Raw genomic sequence first — 21,054 nt, forward strand, 5'->3', positions numbered from 1 at the left:
GCCGCCATGGAGGGTAGCGAGATTTCTCGTGCCATAGGTGGGTCGCCAGGAGGTCCTAGTGGGTTGCCAGGAGGCCAAAGGTTGTCGTAGGTTGTAGCCGGTGCTGACCGATGAATTTCATTGGCGCATTCGGGGGAAAAAACGTAAGCAGTAGTTTTCAGTACCAAGGATAACCGAGCAGTAATGTTAATGTCCGCCAAGCTACACAACCGTGTACCTCTGGCTTCTTAAAAGTTGTATCTCTGGCTTCTTAGAAGTTGACCACTCCTTTCTCCCGCTTCTCCCCCACTCCCCCCCCCCCCCCCTCTACCCCCTGCTCCCCCCTTTCCTTTGACTTTGCTCCGTGTGAATTTCATTCAGACAGTGCTACCCCCGCTTGCACTGTCCCCCGCCTGCATAACTTGACAGTAGCCTGAAATATCGCCTAAGTGGGACAGGCCCATAAGGATGACCATGAACAATAGAGAGAAGCATGAAATTATATATCAATGCTAACATAGAAATATTTTGCAGGTATGTGCATAGAAGCCTGTTCAGTCAAAATCTGAGACCATGGTGAAGAAGAAAGATATTTGGAGGAGTGACTAAAAGCTACCACCACCATATCTTGCATTTATATAATGCCCTTACTGTTGTGAAACTATCTGAGGGACGATATCAATTAAAGTTCGATACCAAAGTCAGGACACAAAATCCTGGTTAGAATGTTGAATTTTAAACTGAAGAAAGGTTAATGAAGGAAATTTAAGTTTGGGATCTTGAAGAATAAATGAGGGGGAAACTGGTAGATATGACATATGTCTTCAGAGCACCCTTGATTAGATGCCATGCAAGAAGTGATAAATCAAAATGAGGATATGTGGAATTTGTGGTACTATCCTCGCATATATTGAAGATTGATTAATGGAGAGAAAACAGGTAAATTATTTTTGGGTTGGGAGGCTGGGAGTAGTCAGATGGCTCAGGTGCTGTTCACAATCTACATCCATGATTTGGATGAAAAGACCATGTATAATATATCCAGATTTGATGTTGATAGAAAATGAACTACAAATCTAAAATCAAAAACAAAAATGCTGGAAATAGCAATTCAGATTCTGTCTGTGGGAATAGAAATGGAGTTAACTTTTCAGGACAACGACCCTTTGTCACAACTTTGTGACTTAGGATCTTGAAAATGTTATTCTGTTTCTTTTCCCACAGATGCGGCCTGACTTGTCGAGTATCTCCATCGTTTTCTGTTCATAAATTTGGGTGCAGTTGTGAATTATGAAGAGGATGTCAAGAGGCTTCAGAGATTTTATAGAACGAAAAGCAATAAAAAGCTACAGGTGCTGACAATCTGAAAGACAAAATACATTGGGTTACAAATCTGAAACATTAACTCTGTTTCTCTTTGCGCTCACATCGCCTGACCTGATGAATGTTTCAAGCATTGTCTATTTATATTTTGATGTTACATAAGCAGGCTAAGTGAAGAGGTAAGCCATGGCATTTAGAATGCCATGTAGAAAAATGTGACGTAGGAAAAAATTAAAAGCAGAATATTTTAAATGATGAAAGATTTGAAAGGTGTTTTGGTGCAGAGAGACCAGAATCTACTTGCAAATGATTCACTGAATATTAGTGTGAAGGTACAGTAAATAATTAGGTTGATAAACAGTGTGGAGTCTTCATTGCAAGAGGATTTGAGTCTAAGTGTAATGATATCTAACTGCAATTATCTAGGTCCCTAATGAGACATATGAGTATATGCAATATTGTGTGAGAAACGTTATACTTGCAGTAGAATGAATACACTGATGAATTCCTGGAATACAATACAATACAATTCAATTTATTGTCATTTGGACCCCTTGAGGTCCAAACGAAATGGGGAGAGATGGGGTCTAGCTATTGGGAAGCACTTCCTAGAGTTTAGAAGAATGAGAGATCATAATATTCAGAGTTTAAGTAATTCCTTAAGGGCCTGTCCCAGTGTACGAGGTAATTCAAGAGCTCTCCCGAGTTTGAAAAAAAATCAAACTCGTGGTGAGCACGTAGAATGTACGTAGTGGGTACGTCGGAGCTCGGGACGTCTCTTAGCGGCTCGTAACGCTAACGGCAGGTACTCGGGAAACGCGGTAAGCTCGTGAAGACTCGTGAAGATTTTTCAACATGTTGAAAAATGTCCACGAGTGCCCCGAGTACCTTCGAGCGGCTATTTCCGTAATTCTCCGAGTTCGAATCAGGGCAAACTCGGGAGAACTCTTGAATTAGTTCGTACAGTGGGACAGCCCCATTAGGACTTGACGTGGTAGATGCAATGATAATGGTTTCCCTTTGTCTGTGGTGTCTGTGTAATTCAGTATTGAGATTAGAAGAAATGTATTTCCTCAAAAGATAGTATATATCTAGAAAGCTCGACCCATGAGGCTTGGTGAAATGCAGCTTCTGAATACATTCAGGTGGCGCTGTGGTCCAAGTTCAACCCTGATCTTCATTCTTGGTATTGGTTTATTATTGTCTTGTGTACCGAGATACAGTGAAAAACTTTGTTTTGCTTGCTGTCCAGGCAAATCATTTGAGTGCAATCAGGTAATTAAAAAAAAAGAAAATAAACAAAATGCAGAATGTAGTGCGACAGCTCCAGAGAAAGTGCTGATAAAACAAAGTGCAAGGTCCACAACAAAGTGGATTTAAAGATTGGCAAATTATCCCTTTCATATGAGATCTCCATTAAAGAGTTTGATAATGGCGGGGAAGAAACTGTTCTGGTTGGACGTGCTTTAAACCTATTGATTCTTTTGCCTGACTGGAGAGAGGAGGAGAGAGTTTGCGAGTGGTCCTTGATTTTGTTAACATTTTCCCGAGGCGGCACGAAGGAGTAAATAGAGGGGAAGGCTAGTTTGTGTTGTGGACTGGGCTGTGTTCACAGCTTTTTGGAATTTTTTGCGTACCAGTGTGATGCATCCGGATACAATGCTTTGTAAGGTGCATCTGTAGAAATTAGTAAGAGTCATTCTAATGAATGACATGGCAAATGCTAAGAGCTAAATGCGCCTCGTCATGCTATTTTGTAAGTTTGTAATGAAGACTTGGTCTCCAGTGCGGGCAGAGAGATTTGAAATTGCAGTTTAGTTTTGGGATACATTGCAGAAAAAGGCCCATCGGCCCACTGACTCCGCGACGACCAACAATCCCTGCGCACTAACACTATCCGGCATGCACACGCACACTAGGGACAATTTACAATTTAACCAAAGCCAATTAACCTATAAACCTGCATGTCTTTGAAGTGTGGGAGGAAACCGGTTACAGGGAGAAAATACAAACTCCGTACAGACAGCACCCATAGTCAGGATCATACATGAGTGTCTGGCACTGTAAGGCAGCAACTCTATGCCACCGTGCCACCCTCGCGTTGTGAACAGTTGTGAAAGAGGTCAGAATTGAGGGAGCACTGAGATCTTGGAGAGTTAGATGGCTACAGGAGTTAGTGAGGTGGAGGCATTCGAGGCATTGGAGGATAACAGAAAAGAGAATTTAAAATTTGCATGACCCAGAGCGTGTATCGGCAATTGATGTGAAGGGAATGGTGTGAGCTTGTGTGAAGGGAATGGTGTGAGCTATGGCAGTAACATTTTGAATGAGCCTAGGTTTATGTAGGTGAAAGATGAGGAACCAGCTTTGACACGGTTAGAATACTAAAGTCTAGAGGTGGCAAAAGCAATAGAAACTACTAAAGTTTTGAGGTGAATATGATGATGGAGTAAAAATGTGCTTGGGACCTCATGTCAGGGCAGAACAATCTGGGTTCCCTGGGGAGCAGAATGAAATTATCAGATAGGGAAATAAATTTATGTCAGTGCCCAAAGATGGTAGCTTTGATCTTAGTTTTTAATTGAAGAATATTTTTGCTCATTGATACAAAGGACAAAAGATATTTATTGTCACATACACCATTTCTGGTGTAGTGAAATTTGAGTTGCCATTTGCAGCACACCAATAAAAGTAAGACACCACATTAAAAAAGAATTGAACTTTAAACATAAAAACATCCCCCCACAATGGTCCCCACTGTGAGGGAAGGTACAAAGTCCAGTCCTCTTCCCCTTGTTCACCCATGGTCGGGCCTATTGAGGCCTCCGCAGTCGCCGCAACGGCGGCCTGATGTTCAGGCCCTCACGCCAGATGATGGGGCTTCGGCGTCGGGAGAACACTCTTTAGCGGCTTGGAACGTCTGGAACGGCCACTTCCTCCCCGGAGACCACGGCCCCCGAAATCCACAGGCCGCGCTAGTCAGAGCTCCGACACTGGCAATGTCGGCGAGAGATCCCAAGGTAAAACTTGAAATGCAACATTATTTTTTCCAATTGTGTTATGAAAGACTGCATGGAGATGACAGAGGAAGGAGCCCAGTTTGATTATTGGAAAATGCAGAGGCAACAATGAAGGAGCAAAGGATAAGTCAATTCAGGTGATGCTCTGGCTATGAGTACTGTTGCCATGGAGATCCAGGTTAGCGCGTACAAGCAGAATCAAAACCATTGATGGAGATGCTTTGGCTGTGATTAAGTTAATTAAGAATGGAAACCACTGGAAAAAGTCCAATAAGTACCACAAAGAAGGAAGGATGTTGAAAGAAGATGGTACTGTTGACTTTGCCAATGTCCACAAAGAGTGAAAGACATGGGACAATGCTGATCCTAATGCTTATCAGTCTCAGCTTTAATTTATGTTATGTCATCCAATTTAAACCTAATGCTTGCAGATTTCACTGTTCCATTTGCAAGTGCTTTCATATGTCAAACGGATCTTTTACTATTTTGACTTTTGTTTTAACTTAACTCTTACATAGTTCTCTTTTGTTGTACTTCGCTGCAAGTACTGTTCAAACCATCCATTGATTAACTGATTCTGCTTAAATTCAAGATGTGAATTTATGCAAATTGACATTTAAGCAGCACAGCATTAAGTAACCACATTTTTTGCATTTGTCAACTTTACAGTAAAATAAAGATTTTTTTCCCTGTTCAAAGTATGATTACTTTTTCCATATTTCAAATAATTAGACATTAAAGTGGAGTTGACTTTAAATAGGATAAATTAGTAACTCCAGTTTTTTAAATGGGGCAAAGCTATATAAATTCGGCCAGGTTAAGTTTAGATCCTTTTGTATATTTAGATGAAAATTCTGTGTTCCCAACCCACTGTACCAGCTGTACTTTAGGAGAGTTATTTTACACTATATTAGTGCATCAACTGAATGGAGACATTGTCTTCTGTGGTCCATAATGTAAACAAGAATGATTGACTTATCCAGTCACCATCATACACACACTGATATTTTAGGGTCAGAATAAATGGTTACTTGTTACGTTATAATTATGGGAAGCTAGCCTACAGAAACTAGTCTCCTTCACTTTAAGCTGAAGTGGGGGAAAAAATAAAATCATATAAAATAAACATATATGCCACGTGATGAAATGGCTAAGTTTGAAATCTTTAATTTTAAAGAGAATCTGGGTTTCCAAGACCGACATTTCAAATGTAGAGATTTTCTTGGAGTAATTGCTTAAGACTTGATGTTTCTAATTATTGCTAAAGACTGATAATAACCTTAAAAATAAAATTGCCTTGCTGTCATTAAAATGCAGTGTGCCCTGTAAGCACACGATAAAGATGAAAATGTTTGTATATGAAGTATCTTGCCGTCTCCTGATATTCCAAAGTGCTTTACAGTGAATGAGATACTATTGCAACTGTAGTTATTGTTGCATTGGAATGAATTATGACAAGAGATCATTGGTTTAAGGTGTGAGGCAAAAATATTAATAGGAACCTGAGGAGAAACTTATTTTTCCCAGCAGGTGGTGGGAATATGGAACAAGCTACCAGTGGAGGTAGTTGAGGCAGATACTATAACATTTAAAAAGACATTTGGACAGGGACATGAATAGGAAAGGTTTAGAGGGATATGGGCCAAACGAGGGCATTTGGGACTAGTGTAGACTGGGCATCTTGGTTGGCATGTGCAATTTGGGCTGAAGGGCCTGTTCCCATTCTGTATGACTGAGTGATCTGTTCACAAGGCCTGATAAACCGCAATGAGATGCATGATGTGGAAGTTTTTTTAATAATCCAAATTGTTCAACTGATTAGTTTGAGTAATGCCATCAATCTGAAGGATGGGCCCTTGATGATGTTGGCAGCCTTTTTGAGGCAGCGACTGCGAATGATCCCATCGATGGTGGGGAGGTCAGAGCCGATGATGGACTGGGCAGTGGTCACAACTTTCTGCATTCCCTTCCGCTCCTGGACGCTCAAGTTGCCGAACCAAGCCACGATGCAACCAGTGAGTATGCTCTCTACTATGCACCTGTAGAAGTTCGAGAGAGTCCTCTTTGACATACTGACTCTCCGTTATCTTCTCAGGTAGTTGAGACGCTGATGTGCTTTCTTTATAATTGCATCAGTGTTCTGGGACCAGGAAAGATCTTCGGAAATATGCACGCCCAGGTATTTGACGTTCTTGATCCTTTCCACCATAAACGGGATTGTGGGTCCCTATCCTACCCCTTCCAAAGTCTACAATCAGTTCCTTGGTTTTGCTGGTGTTGAGAGCCAGGTTATTGTGCTGGCACCATTTGGTCAATCGGTCGATCTCACTTCTATACTCTGACACGTCACCATCAGTGATTCGTCCCACAACAGTGGTGTCGTCGGCGAACTTGATGATGGAGTTCGCACTATGTCCAGCTACACAGTCATGAGTATAGAGTGAGTACAGCAGGGGGCTGAGCACGCAGCCTTGAGGTGCTCCCGTGCCGATTGTTATCGAGAATGACACGTTTCCACCATTACGGACAAACTGGTCTGTGGATGAGGAAGTCGAGGATCCAATTACAGAAGAATGCGCAGAGACCCAGATCTGAGAGCTTGGTAACCAGCTTGGAGGGGATGATGGTATTAAACGCTGAGCTGTAGTCAATGAATAACGGCCTGACATATGAGTTTCTGTTGTCCAAGTGGTTCAGAGCGGAGTGGAGAGCTAGTGAGATCGCATCCACCGTTGATCTGTTGTGGCGGTAAGCCTACTGCAGTGTGTCGACGTTCTTGTCGACGTAGGATTTGATATGCACCATAATCAACCTCTCAAAGCACTTAATCACCACAGACGTTAGTGCCACTGGTCGATAATCATTGAGGTACGTCACCTTGCTATTCTTGGGCACCTGTATTATTGATGCCCTTTTAAAGCAGGTGGGAACCTCAGACCTCAGAAGTGAGAGGTTGAAAATGTCCATAAAAACTCCAGCCAGTTGGTCCGCACAGGTTTTTAGAACACGACCAGGTATACCATCAGGTCCAGGCGCTTTCCGAGGGTTCACCCCCCCGAAGGATCTTCTGACATCGGCCTCTGTGACTGAAATGCCATCACAGCGAATGGGGGCTCGAGAAGGCACATCAGTGTTCTCCCTACCAAAACGTGCGCAAAACGCATTGAGCTCATCAGGGAGTGATGCTTCGCTGACAATTGAGCTTCCTCTTGATTTTGCCTTGTAGGAGGTGATGGCATTCAAGCCATGCCACAGTTGCCGAACATCCATCTCATCCTCTAGCTGGGAGCAGGTCCCTTTTGGCCTTTTTGATGGCCTTACCAAGGTCGTATCTGGACTTTTGTAGACCTCTGCATCTCCAGGCCTGAATGCCCGGGATCTGGACTTCAGAAGAGTGCGGAGCTCATGGTTCATCCAAGGCTTCTGGTTAGGAAACACTCGGAAGGTTTTTGTTGGGAAGCAGTCCTCCACACATTTCTTTATGAAGTCTGTAATGACTGTGGCGTATTCATCCAGGTCCGTTAACATTGCCCATTCTACAGACAACTAACAGTCCTGGAGTTGTTCCTCTGCCCCCGCCCCCACCGACCAGCTCTGTACAGTCCTCACCTCATGGGGTAGGCAGGAAACTGCAGTATGGTCAGATTTACCAAAGTGAGGGCGAGGGATAGAGGGATAAGCAGTGGTCGTGCAGCAGTGGTCGAGGGTGTTTGATCCTCTGGTGCTGCAGGACACATGTTGGTGGAAGTTAGGGAGTGATTTCTTCAGGTTGGCTTTGTTGAAGTCCCTGGCTTTGGTGGTAAACGCCTTGGGGTAAGCCATCTGGTGCTTGTTGACCAGGGCGTGCCGCTCCCCCAGTGCCAGATGGGCATCAGCCTGGGGAGGGATGTAGACTTCGGTCAGGATGATGGTGGTGAATTCCCTCGGTAGGTAGAAGGAACGGCACTTCACATCCAGGTGTTCCAGGTGTGGAGAGCAGGAGTTGGATAGGACTGCCACGTCTGAGCACCACGCAGATTTGACCATGAGGCAGACGCCCCCTCCTCTACCTTTCCCAGATGCCAGTGTACGGTCCATGCGATGGCTGGAGAAACCTTCAGGCTGGACTGCTGAGTCTGAGGAGCTGGGGGTGAGCCATGTCTCTGTGAAACAGAACACAGAGCATTCCCTCAGCTCCCTTTGGTAAAGCAGCTTTGCTCTTAAGTCCTCCACTTTGTTTTCAAGGGACTGTACATTGGCCAGTAGGATTGTAGGGAGAGTGGGTCGAAGTCCCCTGCGCTTCAGACTGACCTGAAGTCCTGCCCGTCGGCCACGTTTCCGGACACAATGGAGGCCTCTCCGTTGTTTCGAGGTACTGTGTTTACTGTACCTGCTGGTTCTGCGAACCTGTGCTGGAACGGGGATTGTCAACACTGAAACATTTTGTTAGAAAGCATAATTAAAACTTCAGAACAGCATATAGTTTCAATTCTTGGATAAGCAAGAGATCACCAATAATGTAGTTCTTCAAATATAAAGGAGAAATAACTTCCGAAGGCAGGTTGATTGAAATATTGTTTCAATATCAGTTGGTGAGGTGGTGTGTTATAACAGGTAACCTCAAGCGTATACAGTATAGTAAAACAGGGATGCATTTGATTATGTTAGTGTTAAACAATACCTAATGTGGAAAAGTGGAGGTAATAAAACAAAACAAAGAGGAAATAAACAATCGGCAATACCTCCATAATAAGATTGGTACAGAATAAATGAGTTGGATGATCAGCCATGATCATATTGAATGGCGGTGCAGGCTCGAAGGGCCGAATGGCCTACTCCTGCACCTAATTTCTATGTTTCTAAATATTGGAAATATTTAAACATGCTGCTTGAGCTGCGAAGTAACAGGTCTGTGATTGGGTGGTTGTGTGGACCAACATGGTCAGCCGGCGAAGAGGGCGCAAAGTCCAGGAAGATCAAGCAGATATTATTGACATACCTGGAGCATGTTTACATTAATATAGTTAAAGAAAATATGTTGATGTAATGAGTTTGTGAGGGTGGTGTATTATAATGAGAAGGGGATACCAGGAACACAGCAGACCAATTGATGTAAATTAACTTTACATTTAGGAATGTTAAGTGCCTTAAACAATGTAATAGGCAAAGTAGTTTGTTCATTTCTTGTGCAAAACAAGAATAATAAGTATATGGAAAGTGTAGGTCAGAAATATCCAAAATAAACATTTCCTATGAAAGGGATATCAAAAACAAGAAGTCATTGGTTTAAGGTGAGAGGTAGGAGATTTTGACATACTTATATGGGCAAGACTTGGAAGAAATGCTATAGTAACTCAGCGGGTCAGGCAGCATCTCTGGAGAAAGGAATGGGTGACGTATGGGGTCGAGACCCTTCTTTAGACTGAGTGTCTGGAGAGGGGGAAACTTTCTGTTCTAGGCCTCCTCCAGTTTCCTTCTCCCCTGACTCTCAGTCTGAAGAAGGGTCTCGACCCAAAATATCACCAATTCCTTTTTTCCAGAGATGCTGCCTGACGCGATGAGTTACTGCAGCATTTTGTGTCTATCTTTGGTGTTCCAGCATCTGCAGTTCATTCCTACACTAGACTTGGAAAAATATAATCCTCATGCAGGCAAATGGGATTCATGTTGATTGGCAAACAAGTCGTCATAGACATAGTAGGCCAAAGGGTCCGTTACTGTGCTATACAATTCTGACTATTGTTAAATTTATGCTAGCACGAGTATGTGTTGCTAAAGATTAAGGCAATGCTAGCCGAAGACATTATTCTCTGGAGCAAGATAAGGGTATGAGAGAACAGGAAAGATATTTCAATCAGGCATCAGCAGCCAAATATAAAATGGAAAAACCCCAGTGATTTAATCAAATTAGTAGTTCGTGACTGCTGCATGACCCTGTGTGTCCAGGAAACTCTGGACAGCAATACTCATTTTGACTAGTTATCTGAATATGGTGCTGGCAATGTACAGGAAATGAAAATTGTAGCACCTTGGGGGACAGCAATCTCAGAATGAACAAGTTCAGTGAGATTTGGATTCAGCTATTCCAAAAACCAAGAGCTAGATTTATGGTTCAATTTCAAGAAATATGGTTGTTCAGGGAGGCACCACAGATTGCAGATGTTGGGATCTGGAGCTGAAAAAACCCCAAAACACTAAAAGAACTCAATGTGTCAGGTTGCATCTGCGGAGGCAAAGGGATGGTCAACATTTCGAGTTGAGACTCTGCAACAGGTCTAAGAGTGTAAAGGGGAGGTGGCTAACAAATTGCCCACACTATTTTCGGATAACAAGTTAAAAAAGAGCATTGCTGTCCAGAATTTCTTGGAGGCACTAGGTCATTCACCATTCCCAAACTATTAAATTGATTAGAGGTAGACAAAAATGCTGGAGAAACTCAGCGGGTGTCTGAAGAAGGGTCTCAACCCGAAACGTTGCCTATTTCCTTCGCTCCATAGATGCTGCCTCACCTGCTGAGTTTCTCCAGCATTTTTGTCTACCTTCGATTTTCCAGCATCTGCAGTTCCTTCGTAAATATTAAATTGATTAAATCACTTGGGGGGTTACAATTTTATGGGGGAGGTGTGAGAGGGCAAAACAGGAGATCGGAGGTGATGGGTGTATCCAGATGAGGAAGAGTTGATGGGCAAAAGGAGACAGGTGGGGATGAAAGCGAGGGGTGAATATAGCAATGGAGGAGGTAATTTGTGGAGATGAGGACTGCAGATTATGGATGCTGAGAAGGGAAAGAGATGAGTAGAGTCAGGTGAGGGAGGGATGTTGGGCAGGCTGGAACATTCGGTAAACTATTAGAAATTATGGAATCATCTATGTCAGAGGGTTAATCTTGGTGGATAAATTAAGATGGTGTTCCTCAGCCATAAGTAACATAATAACTGAAAGAAAGATGGGAAGGGGCGTGGTGAAGAATAGAAAAGCTTGATTAATATCATAGCAGCTGTACCTGGCATAGTACAGAGCTTTGTTCTTAGCTTGCTCTCTGAAAGTGTAAACACTGAGAAAAAGTGCAGCTGCTGTGTTTAATATTCACTGCAGGAAATTTCAGCAGCACAGTGAAATATAGTACATTAATGTTGAAAAGATAAACACATTTGGAGAGCACAGGAAGGGTCTTGTGTTTTTCTGGGAGTAGAATGCTTCCTAATGAACATGAATGCCCCTGGTTTCATGCAGCCATATGTTAGGTTTTCTAATTTTAGTTCGATGCGGTGCACAAGTAAGTCGGTGGTGTTTTCCTTTCCCCTGTGCCTCATGTAGATTGGCAACCCTGACCTCACCATTTTCCTTTTAAAGAGCATTGTACATGGAATGGCAATTCTGTTTGCCTTGCTGCCAAAAATCTATTACATTGCATCATCAATTATTTGGCATCATCTTTAGCTGTGGGTGAGGTGCCGCAAGACTGGAGGGTAGCTAATGTTGTTACCCATTTCAAGATGTGCAGTCAGTAGAGTCTTATGACAGTATTAGGTAAATTGTTTGAACGTTTATTTAGGGGTAGCATTTATGATCTCTTGGAAAGGCAAGGACTGATTAAGAGGAGTCAACATGGTTTTGTGTGGGGGAATGCTGCCTCACAGATCTGTTTTTTGAGAAAGTTACTTGGAAATTTGATGGAGTCAAGTAGATAGTTTATGTGAATTTTAGCAAGGCTTTTGACAAAGTCCACATGGTCAGCTGGACCTGAAGGTTAGGGCACATGGGATCCTTGATGATTTGGCAAACTGAATCCAAAATTGGCTTGCTGATGGGAGACAGAAGGTAGTGGTGGAGGGTTATGTGTGCATGTATAATAGATATGTGTTTGATTGATACAAATACATTTATAGATGCTCCTGAACACATCATCAGTGATGTAACCTGGGGTCATTGGGTGTTTCGGGTCTTTCAACATCAGACACCCTCACCCAGGCGACCCAGCCGTGGTTGATCAGACCACGACTTGTGTTCAGGTGGCATTCGCTCTTCCCCATGGACCTTCTCTCCTGATCCAGAGCCATCTCGAGGCCTTCTCCGCTGCCTCGGTGGTGTTCTTGATGGCCCTTCTCCTCGCCACTCCGTTGATGCCCAGTGCACTCAAGGCTTTGTAGAGCGATTGCCCTGCAAAACCTCTGCAGCCAACCTCAATGGGCATACACCTTGCCTTCTAGCACTGCTTGCGGCAGTCTATGACCAGCTCATCATACTTGGCCATCTTCCTCTCGTGGGCCTCCTCCAGACGGTCCTCCCACGGCACTGTCAGTTCCAACAAGACGATGTTTTTGGTCGCCTCTGAGACCAGGAGGATATCTGGCCTCAGGATGGTCGTGGCAATGTGCTGTGGGAACTTCAGCTGTTTCACCAGGTCTACGGAAAGCTGCCAGTCCTGCGCAGTCGCCAGGATTCCTGACGGATTCCTGGCTGCTGTGGTTCTTGGCAGCTGCACTCCAGCCTTCACGAAGGTGATCATCTGGGTGGTGGGGCTTGCTCGTCTGCAGCTGCTGATTCCCATGCTGATGGCTTCTGCAATGGGTTTAAGAACCTGGTCGTGACGCCAAGTGTACCGGCCCTGCCCAAGAGCCTTTGGGCAGCAGCTCAGGATGTGTTCCACAGTACCCTTGCCTGAGCATTGCAGGCAATCTGGAGATCTGGTGTATATATGTATAGTGTGTGTGTATATATACAACTGCACCAATCTTCATGTTATCAGCAAATGTACTAATCGGATCATTCGTGTAAGTTTTCTCATGGCATGAAAATAGGTGCTGTTGTAGATATTGACAATGGTTGCCTAAGAATTGGGGGGTTATAATTCAGCTAGAAAGTTGAGTGAAGCAGTGACAGATGGAATTTATTTCAGATAAGTGTGAGATAATGTATTTTGCGTTGTCTAATGCTAGCCAAGCACAAATGGCAAGGACCTTAACAGCATTGATGTAACAGTCATAGGTAGAGAAAAAGGTGTTTAGCTCGCCTGCTTTCATATGCGGCGGTATTGAGTACAAGTATTAGGACACTACATTACAGCTGTACAGGACATTGGTTGGGCCATACTTAGAAAATTGTATGCAGTTCTGCTCACCACATTGTAGAAAGGATGTGGTCACAGCAGAAAGAATTATAGAACTCTCCAGCATGGTAACAGGCTCTTCAGGCCAACTCACCAATGCTAACCAAGTTGCCTAATTGAGTTAATCCCCACTTGCCTGTGTGACATCCAACATCTATACTCAGTACACTGACCAATGAAGGCAAATGTGCCAGATGCCTTCTTCACCACCCTTCAACCTGTGTTATCACTTTAATGAAACTATGCATCTGAATCTCTTAGTTCTTCCACAACACACTCCATGCCCCAACCATTTACTGTGTAAATCCTTCCCTGGTTTATTTGATCAAAATGCAACATTTATCCAAATTAAATTCTATCCGCCATTTCTAAGTCAGTTTGCCCAGTTAATCAAGTTCACATTGTAATCTTGGATAACTTTCTTCACTGTCCACTATACCACCAATTTTGGTGTCTCTGCAAACTTACTAACTCATCTCCTGCATGCACGTCCAAATTGTTAATATAGGTAAGGACCAATAAGAACAGTGGTGCCAGCATGATGTGGCACATCATGAGTTAAAGCCTCCAGTTGGAATAATAACACCCTACCACCACCCTCTGTCTCCTATCTTCAAGCCAATTTTGTATCCAGTTGAAAGCTTGCCCTGGATCCCATATGATCTAAGTAATCTTCCAGACTAGTGGCCATGCGATACCTTGGCAAAGGTCTTGCCAAAGTCCATGTAGATAGTCCACTGCACTGCCCACATCAATTGCCTTGGTCACCTCTTCAAAAGTACTTGGTAATATTAGAGAGACTTTTCCATACACAAAGCCATGCTGACTATCCCTGACTTGCCTTTCTAAATACATGTTGATACCATCCCTCAGAATACCCTACAATAATTTGCTCACCACATGTTAGGCTCAACAGACTATTGTTCCCAGGCTTTTCCTTACAGTCTTTTTAAATAGAGGCACAACATTTTCCACCCACCATTCTTCCGGCACCTCAGCTGTGGATATCAATGGTGCTAAAAAAAGAAAGTTGGTGCCCAAGCCAGATGCCTCTCGGTGTGCTGGTCCAAAAAGTGGATCTGCAATCATTCATTACAATTACTCTACTCTTTTGAACCTCTATTCCATCTGCAGAATTTCTTACTCTATCTATGCTGCTCCTAATCTCCTCTACCTTTATCCTGCATCTGAACTTGACTATCTTGAATGTAATCTTGCATGTCCTTCCGCTGACTAAATAACACGCAACAAAAATGCTTTTCACTGTACCTCGGTACATATGACAATAAACTAAATCAAATATCTCTGCCAGTTTCCCCACAATTTCTTCCCTCGCTTTCCACAATGTCCTGGGATACAAGTGAGCAGATCCTGAGGATTCATCCACCTTTCTGCATTTTACGACCTCCAGCACCTCTCCAGCACTAATGTGAACTCTCTTTACGACATCCATATTAACTTCCTCGAGTTCCCAAGTGTCTATGTCTTTCTCCATGGTAAATGCAGACACCAAATATTAATTTAACACTTGGCCTATCTCCGGTGGCCCACAAATAGACGACTCATTGATATTTAAGGCTCTTATTCTCACTTTACTTACTCCTTTGCCCTTAATGTAACTGCGGAATCTCTTTGGATTATCATTTATTTTATCTGCTAAAACGATTTTATGTCTCCTTTTTGCCCTCCTGATTTTCCTCTTAAATGTACTCTGATACCTCCTATACTCAAGGGATTCACTCGATCCGATTTGCTTATATCTGACAGATACCTCCTTTTTTTAACCAGAACCTCAACATCTTTTGTCACCCAAGGTTCCTCACTTCTGTCAGTCTTGCCTTTCTTTCTCACAGGAACACGTTTCACTTTTTAAAAAACGTACTAGGCATTTAGACAGGTACATGGAAAGGAATAGAGGAATATGTGTCAAATACAGGAATGTGGGTATTTTGGTCAGCATGGACAAGTCAGGTCGATGGGCCTGTTACTGAGCTGTACTATACTCTGTTTATTGCACACTTAGGCCAATTATAATTTTTTAGCAGTATCAGCATGATCTGCATTGTTGATTAGACTGTGTCCTGGGAAGACTCATCCAAAGATTTTACAGCCAAACATAGATGCTGGCGATGAGCACCTCCAGACATCTCTGAGCCCAACAGAGCTGAGATCTACCAGATGTCCCCCTTGACTGCTGGAGCTAAGCTCCACTGACTGCCCCCGAGCCATTGGAGCCGAGTTCCTCTAGTTGGCCCTCGGCCACTGGAGGGGAGCTCTGGATGGCCTCCGGTCACTGGAGGGGATCTCTACCGGTGGCCATAGGGGAGGTGCTCTCGATGGCCCTCGGCTGTTGGAGGGGAGCTCCCCTGGGTGGCACATCAGCCTTTAAGAAAAATTGTGATTGTGAATAGTACACTAGTTTTACAAAAGCTTTCACCTCGTGGCTGATATTTATAGGCTGAAAGAAGCTGTGAGTTGATTTGTTTCATTTTTGAATTTGAATTTGATTCCTTTATTGTCATTCAGACCTTTCGGTCTGAACGAAATTACGTTGCCTGCAGTCATACACAGTAACAATAAATAACAAAACATACAATAAACACAAATTAACATCCACCACAGTGAGTTTACCAAGCACTGTGATGGAGGCAAAAGTCTTAGTCTCTGTCTCTTCCCTCCTTGTTCTCCCTCTGCGCTGAGGCGACCGATCCAGGCCGAAGATGCTGCTCTCCAGTCCAGCGGACCTCTGTGATGTCGCCGCTGCCGAAAGCCGGAACGCCGTCTCCACTCCGAGTCGGCCCACCACAGCCACAGCTCCGAGTCCCGCAGCCTCAGCTCCGAGTCCCGCTGCCTCAGCTCTGAGTCCCGCTGCCTCAGCTCCGAGTCCCGCGGCCCCAGCCCCGGGCCGCTGCAACAGCTCCGAGTCCCGCTACATCAGCTCCGAGTCCCGCTACAACAGCTCCGAGTCCCGCAGTCTCAGCTCCGGGCCGCTGCCGAAAGCTGGAACGCCGCATTAGTGAGTCGGGCCACCGCTACCTCAGCCCCGAAGACGGCCAGCCTCGCGTTATAAGTCCTGACTGGCTCTGCCTCCGGAGCCTCGAGGTCGGCCGCAGGTTGGAGACCGCCAGCTCCGCGATTAGGCCTCAGCGCAGACGGAGGCAGAGAAGGGGGATATGACAAGAAAAAGTCGCATTCCCCCGAAGGAAGAGACAAAAAAACATGTTTCACCCCCCCCCCATAACACAACCCAACAAACTAATAAGGTAGCATATATGATTGTTTAATCAGAATGTGTAATTAGCTTGTTTTAAGGGTCATTCAGAAGCACTCCAACCGAGATATGTCTTAAAATTATACCATGACAGTATATGCTAAAGATCAGAGATGTGCAGTGGTTTAAATTTCTCTAGGTTTTGTGATGCACTGTGGCAGTGTGAGGTGTAAATTGCTAAATCCATCTTTGTCCAGCTGTATTAATCTAATGTTTAATTTAATTAAATGTGAGATAGGAATGATAAATTGCTTCATGGCTGTTGTGTATCGGTAAACTATCTGTATTTTGAGCATTTGGCTTTTGGGATTTTTACTTTAATCTTTAACAAAATATTACTGTACAGTATAGGGGGTCTTTCAACAAAGCTTCATGTTAATCGATGTTTAATATAAAATCCAGATTTATGTAGAAGTGAATTTGAATACTGATTTACTTCTGATTTTGTCATTGTCTTCTGAATTGGCATTGTATATTCTACACCGGCGATAACCCTTGCATCTCTTGTGCAAATAACATGCAGTAACATTTATTAGCGATTTGTATTATTTGTGTTGTAATCGTGACAACCAACCACACCGGTCATAAAATCAGTTTAAATAGCACTGAAGATTTTCTGGGAGAATAATTGATCACATTGTTCAATTGAATTCGATCCAACATGTTCATATTGTAGGCAGAGCTGCTGCTGCTGCCACAGTTAGTGTAATTATAAACAAAGTCTCTTAAGACACTGCTATAATCCCAGTGGAAAGGCGTACTCAGCAAGATAGAGTGATATTCCCTTCTGGCAGGCTGTTGGAAATGAGCACATTGCATCTGCTTAGAGCCAGATTGCGCCATGCTCTTTGAATGTATCTTGTTTTCATTTCATTCTGCTTCTTAAAGAAATTAAAATGCAGAATGGCACACACACAGCAGCTGTTCAGAATGAAGTTGGGGTGTGAAGTAAAAGGGGATATGAAGAACCAGACTGCCTACCCATTTTTCACCATTAACATTGAGAAAGCAGAAACAGATGTGGTTTTAGAGCAACAGACTTTAAAATTATGCTTTAAAATTATGCTCAGTCCAGCATGTATTTTGCAATTACCACTTAGCTTGTATTGATCTTTTCAGTTCATTTTATCAATGAAAACAGGGACAAAATTGTTCATATCTGCAATTAACTAAAATTGGATCTTATTAACTACCTAAGGTTATAACTAAAATTCCAGGCACACATGATCCATTTTATTATTTCCTGGACTAAAATGACACTTTGTTCCTCAGTTTTTGGATTAAATATTCATATTTAAGCATTCAAACAAAGTACATGTTTTCATTTAAACACTAGATTCATAGTTCTTAAACCAAGACATAGGTCAAGAATGACAAAGACTTTCATTTGATTCAAGATATGGAAAGTAAATTCAATTTTTTCCACGATTGGGGTCAAAATATAATTAAGTTAGGATGCGCAGCACAAACTACATACAGGTGAAAACAAAACAGCAGGAATGCAGTTCCACTCTTTATTGATGGTCAGAGCTTCCACTCTGGCATGTGCCCCTTCTGTCAGTTTCAGGAAGCTCAGGGCTCCAGTGCAAATACAGAAGCTCTCAACTTGTTGGCCAAGGTTCGCCAACAAATTTCCCAGTTGCACTCTAACTTTACACTCCAATTGAACTTCAGTGGCAAAGTAAAAACTCCACTTTAATTCCTTAGCAGTTAAGCTACGGGATCTATTCACTGAAATTGTGCTTGGTGAATTTATTTAAATGCAGGGACAGCAGTGAGGGGGAAGGGTAATTTAAGCTTATTTACATTTGTTTAAACTAATTGAGTTTACTTTAAGTATTTTAGTTTACAAGTGTGTTAGTATGATTTATTTTTGCTTAACTTTTAGCTTTTAACTTTTTGACTTGTTTAAATTGTTAATAGTTTTTGACTGTTTCTGAATATCGGGGATATTCTGAAGCAATGTACAACAACATTGACCGCCAACTGAGTCAGGGGAAGGGCAAGGTTTTATTGATGGTCAGAGTTTTATTTTGTTTCGTAGGCAAGTGTTGTCCTGCTCCACTACAACAGAGTCCTGTCATCCTAGATTTGGGCAGCATGTGCAAGCAAGTTGATATCAGGATGTGTAAAAGCTCTATCTGCAGCATTCTAACAGCTGGTAGTGAGCACATGGATTGGGCTTGCCACAGGCAGCATATTCCGGCTCACTTAGTTCCAATAGTTATGCAGTTCATATAATAATCATTGCATCATTCGTAGAAGAGTGTAAACTTGGCTAACAGAGGTGAGAAAAATTCCACACATACTGCATCTTATCACACCATAAAATCCAGCTGTAGAATTAATCCAGTGTCATCTGCAATGACTATTCCACTGCCAGTAGATTGACAATCAATTAGCCCTGAATCTGCAGTTAGCACAACATCTTTACTGAGTTCAAGTAAATCCTCCACAAAGATTTTAGTAATCTCTAGCATGAAGATACAGAAGCCTGAAATCTGCAACATCCACGTTCAGGAACAGCTACTTCCCCACAGCCATCAGACTATTAAACTCAATTCAAACAAAAATCTTGTGCTGAAGCAAAGCAAGAATTTCATTGTCCTTTCTGAGACACATGACAATAAACTCTCTTGAATCTTGAATCTTGGATCACCTTTACAGACAATAGTATGGTTGACAAACTTGATATCATCAAATTAGGTGTGTGGTCAGCCAGATTGAAAAGTTCCCAGGGACATCAAAGTAAAAAGGATAAAACATTTTTTTCAAATAATGGAACAATTTGGAGAATATGAAATAAAGATTATAACATGCACGCAAGACTAAAGAAAATCTAAAATACTGCAAGTGGTGGTTAAATAATAATTGTGGCCCAGTGCAAATTAAAAACAAGACTTGCATCTTACCTATCCAGGCATAACATTTTCAGGGTATTAAAGCAAAACAAATGTTTAAATAACCTAGAATTTTGCTAGTGCATTGCTTCTATTATTTGTGTTTGCATACATCATATCTGTAGAGGAACACTGAATTGATAGCAGCAATTGAGAATTTCCATCTTAAACTATGCTTGCCTTTGAACTCAGGCTTGTAGTCATTTTCAACCCTTAACGGAGGTGAGCTTTGATAATGTCACTTTCATTGCTGCCACCTCCTCTGGGCCTTTGTATCTTCTGATCCTCAACTACTGTGATTTCAAACTGACAAAAATAACATCTGCACAATTACACTGTTTCGTTTGAGGTCATGAGCATCCTAGCCTAATTATCTTTAATATATAGGTTTTCTTTTAACTTTTTCGATTTCTAGTTATTTAATAATGGAGTCGGTTACAGGCAGTCCACTATTGCTCATGTTGCCTAATATTGTTCCCCACTCTTCTGAGAAACACATTACACCACTCTAATTATAATTTAGATTTCTCAAATACTGCATTGATTTAATGTCGATGATGCAATGATTTGATGGTGATAATGCAATGAATATGAATTTGTATGTATTTTTATATGATCATCTCATATTTTTATTTGGAAAACATAAAACAAACTTTCAAGTACAATTGAAAATAGATAACATAAGTATAGAAAGAGTATTATGAAAATAAATTTCTTGGTGTGATCTTAGACCACAAAATCTGCTGGAAACCACATATAAACCACGTCAAAGCATAACTGGCCAAGTCTATAGCAATATTGGGAAAATCAAGACACATTCTGGACCACAAATCATTACATACTCTGTATAATACACTCATATTGCCATATCTAAGTTACTGTGTGGAGATATGGGGTAACACTTACAAAACCAACCTACAGCCATTATGCACATTACAAAAAAGAGCAATAAGAATTATCAATAACGTTGGATATCTTGAACATACCAATTTATTATTCTTAAAGACACATACACTGAAGTTCACCGATCTGGTTAAATTTAAGACTGCACAAATCATGTACAAAGCAAGAAATAATTTACTTCCAGGAAATATACAAAAACGTTATGGAAAGACAGGGTGGGTATAATTTGAGAGGGGAACATAATTTTTAAAAACTCAATGTCAGAACAACTCTTAAAAATATGTGCATAGCAATCTGTGGGGTGAATTTGTGGAATGGTCTGGAACAGGAGATAAAACTTAGCACAAACATAATTAAGTTAAAAAAGATATACAAAAACACTTTTTTAAAAGGGTGATTATAGGGTGATGGGTTGTATATATGACTAAGAGATACTGTATAGTATATGAAGGTTTTTTCTTTTTCTTTCTTTTTTTCTCTCTTTTTTGTATGGCTTTGTAAATATTTGATTAGTGTATAAATGTAAATAATTTGGTGTACATATAGCTGGTGGTGTACATATAGCTGCTA

The 21,054-nt window shown here is 42.1% G+C and overlaps 1 protein-coding gene across 8 annotated transcripts in view; it reads left to right on the top strand.

Moving 5' to 3' along the window:
- Positions 1-21,054, top strand: part of ncoa2 (nuclear receptor coactivator 2) — a 296,823-nt gene that overhangs the window by 208,555 nt on the left and 67,214 nt on the right. The window lies entirely within an intron of this gene.

This window comes from Amblyraja radiata, chromosome 4 (assembly GCF_010909765.2).
Source record: "Amblyraja radiata isolate CabotCenter1 chromosome 4, sAmbRad1.1.pri, whole genome shotgun sequence".
Taxonomy (NCBI): domain Eukaryota; kingdom Metazoa; phylum Chordata; class Chondrichthyes; order Rajiformes; family Rajidae; genus Amblyraja; species Amblyraja radiata.